Genomic DNA, 14,702 nt, shown 5'->3' on the forward strand with positions numbered 1-14,702 from the left:
ATGTTAACTAAGATGCCTGTGTAAATATGCCCCCCCCCCACTAATAGACACAGAGGCGAAAGGAAACGTAATGGTGAGAATGATGAAGAAGGGAGCGAGGCCGTGTATTTGCACTGATTAAAGAAGTCCACGAAGAAGTAGACATTGCTGACTACAAAGATAGCCAGCAGCCTAAGTCCCTTTCCTGTGGCAGAGCACACACAGAAGAGGGAGAGGGCTTTGCATCTCGTAGCAAAATTAAAAACTCCTTCCATAGCTAGTTTCCTTGAAGTATCTTACTTTGAGAAAACAGAAACTTCATACTCCCAAACATGTTTCTCTCTCAAGCCCTGCTGTAGTACCACTGATTTCCCTCTTGAACTCTGATTATGAGAGTTGGCGAGAGCTAACAGTTCCATAAGCAGAATTAATCTCCTAAATCCAATGTGTACCTTTTGGTGTGGGATAAGGCAGGGGAAGGACAGAGTTGTAATATAGTAAATGGCTTCTCTAAGCTGACTTAGTTGGAAACAGGATGTTAGCTACTTCATCCTGACAATGAGCCTGATTTTTATTCCCCTCCATTAAAGAGCGTTTTAGGGCACGGCTCTTGCGTCTTGTAGGATAAACCAAGTCCCTGAGGGCAAAGGCAACAGCAGATTTCATTCAAAATCTCAGGTTCCCTTCTATCTTCTGCCATCAGGGGAAAAAAAAAAAACCCATCTTCTGAATATCCACTATTAATAGGAGCCCCAGAGTTCAGCTTCATTCAGAAACTTCTCATCTTCCTATTGCCACCATGACCTGCTGATCAGTATCAGCTGCTGGTTCTGGGCATTAATGGAATTGTCAGTAAAATCAGTGACCATCACTGTCCAGGTTAAGCCTTAAAATGAATGAGGTTAATAAAAATACATCATATATATGTATATATGTATATATATATGATTTATTGACATAATATCCTTTAAGTATGTGCAGGCTGTTTCTGTAACACTTTCTCTGTGGTTTTTATTACTTGGTGCCCTGTATTGTAGATAATGTCCATATCTCATTGCATCTACTAGACAGTAAGCCACTTGAGGTCAGTGTTCATATCTCATCCTTGATGTAGCCCCCAGTTGCTAGCATGCTGCCTTGCATTTAGCCAGTTTGCAGTGAATACTCACTAAATGCAAGAGCAAAATGGTGTGTGATATGATATTGAAGTCTTGTTGCTGTGTGCAAAATACTGTATGTGATTTCACTGAGTCTGGTGGACAAATGGAGTCTGGTGGAGATGTATGAACATGCGGGCAGGTTCTGTTTTCTATTTCTTGGTGCATAGTGATGAAGCCACACAACATCTCAGGAGCAGCTGTGCCTCCATATTGATTGACAGGGCTGAAGAATGGTGATTTGCTTTCTCTTTTGCTTTCCGTGCTCTTCTTGATGATACCCCACGTTTTCTGGATCCAATAGTCTAACAGGGCCATACCCTAATTCCAGGTGTCATTTTTGGATTCTGACTGGTAGTTCATACTTTGACAAGGAGGGTTCAGATTGTTCTCTTCCAAACACCCTTGCATCACATCTGCCACCCTCTTGCCTACTCTCCCTACAAATGGTCCTCGGCCCCTTGGCATTAAACTACCCAGAAGCACATAAGAGTGTCTGCATCAGAGACTTACTGCTTACTTCTTCTTCCAGATCATTTGTAAGTGTTGACTCATGTCGGTCCTTACATCCATCCATTATGGGCTTCACTGTAATACTTACTCATCCTAAGAAGCCTTGGTTTGTTCTTATTAAAGTTCTCCTTAGAAGTCAGGTTTAAGATATGGGAAGTGCAGAAGTATCTTGCACCCCATGTTATAGAAGGCTCTGCGGCTGTGCTTTATGCTGATTTTCCTTCTGCTAGAAAAAAGAGGTCTGCATTCTACAAAAATCCAGACACAGCAGGGCTAGTTGTCTGGGATTTTCTGTGATCTAATAGAGCAAGTTTAATGACTCAAGAGAGGCCCGCCATATATTGCAGCTCATGGTTCATGAAAAGATATACTACGTTAATTTTCTGAACTGGGTCTCTTAGGCGGAATTACATTATTTTTGTAATGCCTCTCCTGAATTAACCACAGTTATTTGAGATCCTGCGTATCCAGCTCACCAACGGAAGGGAATCCCGGGATGTTAGTGAGCTATTGAATTCCAATGGGACTTCATCCTCCGTAGAGGAAAATGGGTAGCGGATGCAGTCTTAAATGCTTTGGGGTAAAATAAATATATTTTTTATATTGGCAGCATGCTTCTCCCCTACTGATAGATATGGTTAGTGGCTATCACGAGCCTCTCCTTTTAGAACACTTCAGTGCTCCTCGTTCCTTCAGGATGAATTCCAAACTCCTTAACACAATGTACAGGGCCTTTCTCCTCACCTCCTCCCTTCTTCTCTCCAGCTGGACTGGACTACTCTCAGGACACCAAATGGCTATATTCTTTGTCCCCTCTGGGCCAATTGATGCAGAGATGTTCTGTGGTCCTCTCCCCACATCTGTCTCACTATTAATAATGATACTGGTAGTAGTTAGGCTTTGTGCTTAGTAGGGCTTACATGGATTCTCTCACTTAATCCTTTTAAGAATCCATGAGTACTAGCATCATTCCCATTTTGTAGATAAGGAAACTGAGGCTTAGTGAGACTGTAGGAGTCTTTCCCAGGCTCAAGTAGAGTTGAAGCTAAGTAGTCTGGCTCCTGAGCCTGTCTGAGGCTGTCCTGGCTCCCAGCATGTGAGGTAACCATGGTTATGTGGCTAACTCTACTCATTGTTTAGACATCTCTTGCTCCAGAATACCTCCCTAATATGGCCCTACCCCAGCCCCTACTGGGTTATGTGCCCTTCCTGTTCTTGCTCATACTGTATCTTCCACATCTTCCTTTACAGCACCGATTACACAGATCCCCCTGTAATTGATTGTTTACTTGTCTGTGTCCCCTACAAGCTCCTGAGACCTGTTGGGCTGAGTTCCATCTGCCTCTTTTGCTATTTTATCCCCCGCAGCTACCAGGGGGTTCCACTTGGCATTCAGCAAGCACTCAATAAATGTTTATGGAACAACGGATCCTTTGACTAAACTTAGCTCCACTGAACACCCTGCATGATTCTTTCGGCAGGAAGAGGTTAATCCCCCTCTTACTGGCTTTCAGACCTTAATGGGGGAAATGCTTAGCAGCTTCTCCTTTCTTTGGGGCTCCAACATGATGTGACTAGACTAAGGCTTTCTTGTGGTTTATAGCCAAGTCATATGGGTCAATTGGGTTTTTGTTCACTCCAGCTGTCTCCTCCCATTAAATTCTTGTTTACAAAAGACATAAACCAGGAAGTGGGTTGTTGCTTTACAGAAAGATTCACCAAAGGATTCTCACTTCTCATTTGGCCTGTTACCCAGTATCCAGTAATACTGAAGCTGGAAGAGACACTGGACTGTAGCTCATCCAGCCCTTTTTAACTGGGAGAAAAAAGGGAGGCACAGAGAGGCTCAGATTCAAACACTAGTTAGTGGCCAAGCCAGAGCTATAATCCACTTCTTTTATTTAAATAATGAACTTATTTTGTACCCTTAAAATAGGATTATGTTATAAAGAATTTCTTACCTTCACTTTTATAGGAATAAATGTGTTGCCTGTAAAACAGCCTATAACTATTTGTAGAGACTTCAGCAATGCAGACACAAGAAAAGGCCTTCAACAAACTTTGTTAAAATTTAATATACGTTCAGAAAATTGTATAGAGCTTGCTGAACTTTCATAAAAGTGAATACATCCATGTAACCAGCACTCAGATCAAGAAATGGGACATCAACAATGGCAGATTTTTACTATAAGTAATATATGATTACTTTTATGTTGTCACCTAACTATGTTCTATAAAATATTACAGTCTTATAACAACAGGACATCCTTCTGGGGCATGGGCGGAGAGGGAAAGGAACATTTAGGATGACAGTTTATCCTCATGTGTGACTCTCACACTTCATAAAACAGTATTTAAACCATATATTCCTTTGCTTCTGTGTAATGAAGATGCAGTTTATTTATTTGCCTCTTTGCAAAATTAATGTGTGTTCATGCTGATATTGTAGAGTCAGAAAGAGCAATACTTGTGAATCTAACTCACATTCTATAGTGCTCAAATATCTACTTAGAGCATTTTTTTTAATGATTTGCTACCTGGCATTTGTAAGCATAGGTATGTGTGCTTCATTTTTCTTTTTTAGAGAAATATTTATTTTAAATTTTTAAATATTTAACTTTAGAACAACTTGTATGTTTTAAACAGAAAATTAATTTCCATATTTATGTTTTCCTAAGAATATTGTCCAACTTAGTCTAAGTTTTATTTTTTTTTTTATTTTTTTTTTTTTTAAAGATTTTATTTATTTATTTGAGACAGAGAGAATGAGAGACAGAGAGCATGAGAGGGAGGAGGGTCAGAGGGAGAAGCAGACTCCCCGCTGAGCAGGGAGCCCGATGCGGAACTCGATCCGGGGACTCCAGGATCATGACCTGAGCCGAAGGCAGTCGCTTAACCAACTGAGCCACCCAGGCGCCCTAAGTTTTATTTTTTAATTAAAATTTTATTTGATTTTATTTTCATTCCAGTATAGTTAATATACAGTGTTATATTAATTCCAGGTGTACCATGTAGTGATTCAACAATTCCATCTATCACCTGGTGCTCATCACAAGTTGTGCTTCCTTCTTCTTAAAAGAAGAAGATAAGACATTTGCAAATATCTCCTCCCATTCTGTAGGTTGTCTGGTGGGGGGATGGGGTTACTGGGTGATGGGCATTAAGGAGGGCACTTGATGTAATGAGTACTGGGGTGTTATATGCAACAGATGAATTACGGCACTCTACCTCTGAAATTAAAAAAAAAGGAAGAAATCTTGAATCTGTTATTAGCCATGTGTATACTCTGAGCCATGATGGATTTGCATGGAGCTCATTATGTGTTTTTGCTTACTCTTTTTGGCTAACTTGGATGTATTTCTGAGCGAACTGACTGGCATCTGATTGTAGAGCTGACCTAACTCTCCCAGCTGACCCATGCATGTGACTGGGCTCATTAGCACCAGGCTTTAAACATTCAATTCAATATTATCTGACAAACAACTTTATTTCCAATGTAGGCCCAGAACTTTGGACAAATTATTTAACCTGAAATATTTTCTTCATTCCAACTACTGGAGTAACCAATACTGTCACATAATTATAATAAACATTTGGGGAATGAAACTTCTGCCTAAAATTGGATCCAAATGTTACCCTTATCTGAAAGGCCATTATATCACATGAACACTATCATTGTACAGTTCAATTAATAGACAGTGACTGGGCAATTCCTTGAAAATCTCTCATGATCCAAAAGTTGCTTAGCCCAATGGGTTTTTTTTTTTTTTTAAGATTTTATTTATTTATTTGACACAGAGAGAGATAGCAAGAGCAGGAACACAAGCAGGGGGAGTGGGAGAGGGAGAAGCAGGCTTCCTGCCGAGCAGGGAGCCCGATGTGGGACTCGATCCCAGGACCCTGGGATCATGACCTGAGCCAAAGGCAGACGCTTAACGACTGAGCCACCCAGGCGCCCACCCCAATGGATTTTTAATAACATCTAACATCCTAAGAAAGCTTTTCTCCCCTATTCCCTATCTCTATCCAAGGATAAAATTCACCCAATTATTCAGAGTAATAGCTCAACTAACCTTGGTCTAGAAAAAGAAAAAGGTTTTACCTGTTTTAAACTTACTTCCTGGTGTCTAGAATAGCCCCTTTAGCAAGCAACATATTAATCTGCTTAATTAACACATATTGTGCCTTCCTCAAGGCCGAGCAGGGTCCAATTATATGCTATAGCTAATTTTAGTTTTTCCTTTTTGTATCTCATTCTGCTTCCCCTCAGCTCCCCCTTACCTTTATCTACTTACAACAAAAGCTCAATAGGAGACTAGCAATAGCATGATAAAATTAAATAGAATGTCACAAAAAGGCCTGGGAGTTTGAAAGGTGCCTCTTAACTTCAGCAGGGAGGCAGAATAACATGGCCTTTGGCCGTGGCTTGGAGAAGTTTATGTGGCAAGTATGTGACCATTACTCTGTTGGTTTGCTATTATCAGACACTATTTTTCTATACATGAGAACCAAATCTAAGTAGGATCACTATTGAGTGTACATTCCCCAGTAAAGGGACGTGTTGTCATCCTGTTGACGCTGCCGAAGCCTGGTAGGACTATTAATTTTGTTGCTCATTTAGGCATGCATGGTTGCCACAGCAACAACAATCTCATAGTTCCTTCAAGCCCTCTGTGCATTGAGCATCTGTTGAGAGTCCTACGAAGGTATCATAGTTTCTCTCCTTTATGTCACAGATTGAACCCCTTGCTTGCTCTCCTTACGAGCTACATATTTATCAAGAATCCCTAGAGAGAGGAGAGATTCTTTGCTGGAGCCCAAGGAGAACTCTAAATGAGAATGAAGCTTTTTGTTTCCCATGGGCTACTGCAGAAGACCTCAGAATAGGTGCTTTGGAAGTCAGACGATTATTAAAAGTCTTGGTCAGCTGATATGTAAATAAGTCCTTGGCAAAGTTCACAGCTAATCTTTTATACGGGGTTGCCAGGACACTCAGTGTCCTGCTTAAAGCCAAAATTGTAAATTCTAGTGCAAATTCCCGGTGGCAGGCAATAATAGGGTGCAGTCTGTTGCCAACTATTTTTCATAGTCCAAGACCTTCTCCTCAAGAACCATATAGTTTTCGGAAATATGTGTCTTGAATGGACACTCAATTTTTTAAAATTTCCTCCTAACTGTGGGCTGGTAGTGAAAGCTTACATGTTTTCAAAAGCCATCTTCCAAGACAGCCATTTTCGAAGACACTATTCAGCATGAGTTCCTGTCCAACTTTTTCTCATCTTGTAATTTATACAGTTGGAACTGGAGGAGAGTAACAATTTATAGATAAATTACCTACTAGCCAAGTGAAAGGAGCTGAGACAGGGGCCTTCTGTCTTTGACAGCTGTTGAGAGGGGATATCTCAAGTCCTGGCAGAATCCTTAGTTGAAACTTACATGTAAATGTTAGGGCATCTGACTGAGCAAGTTTATCAAAACATTATTATAGGTTTCCTCCTCCTTCTGTCATTACTCTGATCAAGATGATCAAGAAGAGATTTCTGTATTCATTTCTGCCAAGAAGCTTACTCATTCCTCTTCAGAATTCTCTTACCTAATGATACCTATTGTTCAATCATAAGTATTATTTAACAGTAGAATCTTTTGCTTGGAGTAAATTATCTTTGAGAAGAATTCAACTTGGAATTCTCTATCGATCGAGTAATTGTCATTTCCACCTTTCAGTTTAGAGAAGAAACTTCTAAGCTGAATAATATTCGTAGGTGAGAAGGTTGAGTCTGGGTTACCCTAGCTGCCACAAGACAGTGAGTATGTTTGGAGGGCTTCTTTTTTGCAAATCCTTATGGGGACTCCCGGGACCACTTTTTGTAGGAGTCTCGCATTCCAACCACCCTTTCTGGACTCTTTTTACTTTTAATTTACATTTTTTTCCAGCAACGAGCTCGTCTCTTCATTTTATTTTTATTTCTCTAGGATCAGAAGATTGTGGTATTTTTGGGCTGGAAAATACTTCCCATCCTCTCTTACTCAGTTCTGTCCTCAAAACTTGTAATCCATAACTATATTCATGTTGCCCACTTTTAAAAACTTGTATACATGGGTTTGTTAACAACTGAGCACAAACCCATTTTATTATATACAGTTTATTGTACCAGTGTGGTTTGAAAGGAAACAGCCCTAAATTACAAATGAGGTTTTTTTTTCTAGTTGCAGCTCTGATTTTAATTTATGGAAAGACCCAGGACAAATCTCTTAATTTTGCTATGTCTCAGTTTCCTTATCTGTAAAATGAGAATAATATTCTCTCATAGCTATTATAAAGATAGATGAGATAATGTGTAGAAAGTGTGAGGTACTATATATAATTATTAGGTATGTGGATACTCATCCATAATGCCTGTCTCTGGAGTCCACATCAGCATAGTGACTTTAACTATGTCCTTCACCGACGTGGCAAAACCCTATGACATATCCACTGCAAAAATGTTGATGTACCTTGAACAATTTTACTATTCTAAATATATACATCAGGAATATTCATACATGGGCACCTGGGTGGCCCAGTTGGTTAAGCGTCTGCCTTCGGCTCATGTCATGATCCCAGGGTCCTGGGATTGAGTCCCGCACCAGGCTCCCTGGGAGCCTGCTTCTCCCTCTCCTCCCTACTCGTGCTCTCTATCTCTCTCTCTCAAATAAATAAATAAAATCTTTTTAAAAAAAAGAAATATTCATATATGTGCATGCAACCACAAATTTTAACTGAAGCATTATAATTGAAAAACTATAAACAACCTTAATTTTCCATCAGTTGGAAGAAAGCTAAATATCTATACTGTGGAATACACTGCTAGAAACAAATAAGGTTGATGTATTCTGAAAGTGCATGGAAATATCTTCAAGACATATGCTGTAAGAAAAAGCAATTCATGAAGCAGCACATAATGTATGATCTCCTTTATGATAAAACACATACACAGAAATGAAACAAAAACCATACCTATATATGCAAATATATTTGTATGTACAATTGTCACGTCCCTATGTCACCTAATGTTCCTATGCCACTCTTATTCTACTGTGCACAGTACAGGTTAAGAAATGGGTTCTGCACGAGAGACGATGGCCTCTGAAAAACAAACTGAGGGTTCTAGAGGGGAGGGGGGTAGGAGGATGGGTTGGCCTGGTGGTGGGTATTGAGGAGGGCACGTTCTGCATGGAGCACTGGGTGTTATGCACAAACAATGAATCATGGAACACTACATCTAAAACTAATGATGTAATGTATGGGGATTAACATAACAATAAAAAAATCTTCAAAAAAAAAAAAAGAAATGGGTTCTGACTGACTGCCTTTAAATCCTGGCATGACAGTTACTACATGTGTGATTATGGGCAAATGACCTTCCTGTCTTTGCTTCATTTTCTCAACTCTAAAATGGATTTGACCATTTTAACCTAACTCAAGTAATTTTAAATGCATAGGAAAAAAATCTAGAACACATTTGATTATCCTGAGACACAGGATAGTGTCAAATGCTTTAATGAAGTTAGAATATATTGCAGTCTAGTTGTTTCCAGTTTTTAATCTCGTTTCCCACTTCGGCGATAACTCCTGACTGTGGGGTCCCTAGTAATAGCTTCCCTTTGTCCCCCACCATGACCAGCATAGTGCCAGGAACATGGCAGACACTGAAGACACATGTTTTGAAAGAATAATGACATCTTGTTGTCTAACAACAAATAGGGTTTTAATTTGAATTTTCCTATTAAGTTATCTCTAAAGTTCTTAAAGTTGTATTTTTTCTGCTAGCCATTAATTTATTAATAGTTAACAAATTGTTCATAAACTCAACAGTCATTAAGCATCCATTACAGACCAAACATAATAGGTGCTGATATACACTAGTGATGAAAGGCTTATATAAATATCTAATCAGGCTGAGCTGTCTCTACCTGTTGGTCTCTACCAGGTGCAAAGTTTGGTACCTGGCCTTGAATAGACTTTACACTGTCACTTGCAATTCTTCTACCTTAAAGAATACTCTTCAGGGACTCAGATTTTGAAAACTAACACAGGAAGCCAGTAGGGCCTTGAGACTAGTGGAGCGTGAAGTGCTTCAGGTAATTCTGAAGGCATATGGACCTTGAGCATCCCTTCCTCTGGTTGAGAGATCTATAATGAATGCTCTAGTTAATGAGCAGAGCTGAAGCTTACACAGCAGGTGTGGGGTTTAAGGGCATTACCTCCGGAGCCACACTGCCTGAGTTTGAAACTAAGCCCCCCTCCCTCACTTACCAGGTGGGTAGTCTTAGGCAAAACATACACTCTCTCTGCCTCAGTTTCCCCAACTGTTGAATGGAAGTAATAACATGATCTCCTTGGGTTGTTTTGTAGATGAAAAGAGTTGATACGTTTAAAGTCCCTAGCATAATGATTAATATATTTAAGCATTCAACAAATGATAGCTTTTATTATTATCTTAAAATTAATCTTATCAAGAAACAAAGCAGCCAATATACCAGTATGGAGGCCCCTGGGACCAGATAAATATGGAGATGGGAGATAGTGACTAGTGAGAATGAGATAGGTAAGAGTATTATTGACATAGGCTGAAGGACCAGAGAATCCCAGGGTTTTGGAGGTGGAATTCATCCATCCATCCACCCATCCATCCATCCATCCATCCATCCATCCATCCATCCATCCATTCTATAAAGATTTATTGAGCACATACCATGTGCCAGAACTATTCTAATTGCTGGCTCTATGGATTGACTATAATATTACTGCCCTCATGAACTTTATATTTCATCGGCAGAAACTGGGCCATCTGGTCCCCCGCTCTTATCGCATGCAGGAACCCTGCTACAATGCACTGAATGCTGGCCCTCTATCCTCTGTTTTTATGTGTCTAGGGAAAGCACATAATGAACTAATGAGGGAGCAGTGCCTTTCACTCTTGGGCAGCTGGAAACGTGAAGTTCTTTTTAAAGTACCTAAGTATAACCCTACACATTGAAAATAATACTGAATTCTGAACAAAGCTAATCTACTTCCATAGAACAGCATTAAAAAGATCCTAGAAATTCAGAGGAATACAAATTTTGGTAAATACAATCCAGAATTAGAAGGGTAAGGAGAAACAGCCAGAGATCATGCAGGTGTGTGGCCATCAAGAATGTGACAAGGTTTTTCTGGCAGAACCAGGGGAAAACCCATAGTCTGCTGAGGCAGAATCATGAAGTGTGATGAGGGGGGGCTCCTGTCCCCACCCCAGAAAGGTTAGTGGTTTCCTATCTGGCTTTCCGCTCAGCTATGTCCGCCCTGCTCACTACCTCAGATACTCTGCTGTCTACACTGCTGAAGCTGTCTCTGGGAAGGAGGCAAACCTTCCCTTCAGGGAGGTCATGGAGATTGCAGCACTTTGCTTCATGCCAACATCCCCCCAGGGAAGGAGCCTTCACTCTCCCTGCTGTGTGGATAGATTGAGGAGCCCCCAAGGCTTGGCAGCAGGTCAGTGCCAAGCCAAGCTTCCAGAAGCAGACAGAGGCACAGATTTTTATCTGAACTTAATTCTTCTTTCAGAAGAGCATTCATTGCCTCTTGTTTCTTATTTGAATTTAATCCTCCTGGATCACAATTTTGTTCTGTGGGTCCATCTAGCAAAACACACGATTCAAGAGCTCTTGGTCCTTGGTTGGCTCACAGAACTCTAGAAGATCAGCCCTCTCACTACAGATGAGGAACCAGAGCTTGGGAAAGTCAAATGACTGGCCAAGGTCAACTGGCCAATTGGTGAAAGCACTGGGCTAGGAGGAGGCTTACCAGTTTTCATCCAGGATTCTTGCATCCACACTAACACATTTTTATTAGCGATAGGAAAATCTGCTCAAAAGTAACTCCTAAACCTCCTAGAATAGAGATCTTACATGTCATAGGTAAAAGAGGATATAGAGATTGTGTAGTACGGTCCTCTGAAAGAAGTTTTCAAGTTTTTGAGTACCCTCTCCCTTTATTTTATTTAAATTAATGTCCGGCTTGACATAACCATGAGTCTGAGATGTGTTCTACTGGATAAGTCTGCAGGTGCACCTGTGAGCCTAGGGGTGATATCAGCGTGGATCCCTGAAGATTTCGAGAGGATACCTCCTCTTGGGTTTTATTTTGTAGTAAAAATAATCTGTGGTGGTTTTGGTTTCCCTTGTCTTATGAGCTGGGGGAGTCAGCCAGGAGGCCACTGTCTCCTGATTTTCTATGTGGTCATTATCCATACTCCATTCAGACCACAGTTAAGACCACTGGATCGTAAATGATCCCCCAGGGACTGTTCATGTGGTCATCTGTGGGGAGGGAAAGGGGAGGTTATGCAGGCAAGCAACACTGACCAAAATATTTCTTCTGAAAGCTCTCATACTTGCAATGTGAATTCACCATTGGAAGACTGCCATGGTTTCTATTTTAAGGTTCCATGTCCCTTATGTCGCTCTGCTGCTCCTTATTCTGCTGTGTAGTGTGGAGAGTAGAGATGAGGATGATGCATTCTGGAACGGGGCTGTCTAACTTTAAATTCTGGTTTCTCATTTACTAATTTTGTGATTATGGGCAAACGACTCCATCTTTCTGTGCTTGTTTCCTATATGTACGTTGATTGGATAGCTTTATCTCAGTCAGATGACTGATATGAGGACTAACCAGAGAGAGTAGAGACACACTGGCATGCAGTAGCCACTCCATGGGTGTGGGCGGTTACTGTTAACATCTCCCACTCGAGTAAGCCAGAGCTGTGGAAAGAACACTGGATCAGTGGGGACAGGAGACACAGGGTGTGGTCCGGGCTCTCACCCTTACATAGCTGCATAACCTTGGGACCCTTGATCCCAAATCTCAGAATGCCAGACATGGAAGCAGGTATTTGGTCCAAGCTGCTCATTTTCTGAGTAAAATTGGACCTTGAGAGAGGAAGAGTCTCACCCAAAGTCCACAGGGAGTTCATATCCAGGCTAGGATGGGCCAGTACCCACTCCCTTGACTTCCAGCCCAGAGCTCTTCCCGTTGTTAGTCTGGGGACAGAAGACCTTGCCAAGTGTCCCCAACCTTGCTGAACACCTGAGGACTTCCAGGTTGGCAAGGAAATGGTTCCTAACAGGCAAGCAGTCTTTGGATGGTGGCTGTTCCGGGAGCAGCAGCCGTGGCATTCTACATCATGGTTGGTCTGTCAGAAGCAGAGTGATGCCTTTCAGGAGTTACTGGGCAAAAGTGGCTGTGCTATGGAGGACTCTGAAAACTCCTGCCAGGCTGATGGCATAGTAGTTGACCGTATGTTTCCTTTCCCTTTCTCAGCCTGTAGGAGAAATGCAGCATTGATTGTCTCTATCTGAAGCGGTGGAGGTCTCCTTTTGAGTTCTTACTAGAGGCCCTTGGCATCCCTTTCCTTCTCTCTTCTGACTCCCACTCAGATCCTGGGATTAGAGGCTGACCATATTATCCATTCTTGGGTACATGGCTGTGACCTGCAAAATCCTCTTTCTGTTCTGTATCCTAGCCACAACAGATACTCAGCAAAGCCAGTCCTCTGCTCATTATTCTAAATATATCTCAGGTTTCCGGCCCTGGGTTGTTGCATATGTTATGTCTCTCCATTGATTCTCGCTGAACTCTCTCAGATTAACTATCACATTTCTGTGAAGCCCACCGTGGTCCCCCCACTCAGAAGGGGGCCCCTGCTCCTTAGAGCTTTCAAAGCACATCTTAATTGTAACTGATGGTTTCTACATGTCTGTAAAGGTCTTATCTCCCCTAACAAGCTCTTTAGGAACCGTGTATTGACATCTTTTTATCCTCCAAAGCATTTAGCAGAATTCCTTGCCCAGTGCGGAAGCTGAGTTAGACCTGCTTGAACAATCGTCAACTGGCTAGTGAGATTGGAGTAATGGTGTCCAGCCTTAATAAAAAGGTTATTCTTTCATAATCAAAAGTGCTTTCTCCCTGGGTATCATAATAAGCCCACGATAAGTCAGTTATAGCTATTCGAAGGCTCCTTCAAGCTTTGGCAATGCCCAGTCGTTTTGAGAATTCTACTTTTTAGAAATCTGGAATGACACTTTAATTTAAATTAAAGTCAGTTAAAATTAATTTTGCTTTCCTGTTTTTGTTGGCAGAAACTGACAATCCAAGATGGACAAGCAAACCAAATTAAATACTTCGAAAAGGCAAGTTAAAATTTGAGGGCATCAAAGGGTGTGATGCCTGAAAAGAGCCCTGAAACTCGCGCTCATGCACACACCCATACACTCAATCAGTGAGTGTATTCACGCAGCTGGACTTCCGGAGTCTCAGGAGGAAATGCAGTTGAGTTACTTTGTTTATACAAAATTCGATGTAACCCTCTCCAAGAGCCCTGTGCCTCTGAAATTCTGTTTGCTAAAATAATGGTCAGAAGCAGTTTGTGTTCACAAAACCAAACTCAGTGTTTCCCTAAGATCAAATATTCCATGACAGATTTTATCCCCAAATTCGGAGAAAAAATGAGAAGAATGCAAAGATTAATCCTCAGAGGCCCTTCAATAAGCCTTTCCTCCCCCATTTTCTGTTTGCGTTTTAAATTTTTTATTCAGAGAACAATAGGTGAGTCCTTCTGTGGATAATGAAGACACATGTAAATTGAAATGCTAAGGCCAGTAATTAAACTGAGGAGCTCACTGGGTGATGTTTACTTTTTAGCTTCCAGATTGTGAGAGTTCAGTTCCTCTTCAAGCTGTACTTTTTGTTTTTTCTTTCTTTTTTTTTTGTTTTGAATCACAGAGATTAAAGCAGCCTGAGTTTTACAATAGCATCTTGTGCAAGAAGAGGTGGGGAGATCCACAGTGGTTTTAGGAAATAATGCACTTTGATGTCTCCAACTTGAAATCCATATTTTGAGAGCCCTGATGTATCTAATAGTATTTGGAATGAAATTCTAAGTCTCAAAGCTGGGGCCGTTTGCAGCGAGAAATGCCTGTGGAAAGTGGATGTTAACATTCCCCTCACATCTCACCATGGTCTCACAACAAAGC

At 41.1% G+C, this 14,702-nt stretch overlaps 1 long non-coding RNA gene across 1 annotated transcript in view; it reads left to right on the plus strand.

The window, feature by feature from the left end:
* Positions 1-14,226, plus strand: part of LOC129046294 (uncharacterized) — an 80,350-nt gene extending 66,124 nt beyond the window's left edge. The window contains exon 3 of the long non-coding RNA XR_008507318.2: positions 13,809-14,226. This is a non-coding gene — a long non-coding RNA (uncharacterized LOC129046294). The remainder of the gene's footprint in view (positions 1-13,808) is intronic.
* Positions 14,227-14,702: the final 476 nt, after the last annotated feature.

This window comes from Mirounga angustirostris, unplaced genomic scaffold (assembly GCF_029215605.1).
Source record: "Mirounga angustirostris isolate CCGP_5_RB_7025 unplaced genomic scaffold, mMirAng1.0.hap1 SCAF_16, whole genome shotgun sequence".
NCBI classification, from domain to species: Eukaryota; Metazoa; Chordata; class Mammalia; order Carnivora; family Phocidae; genus Mirounga; species Mirounga angustirostris.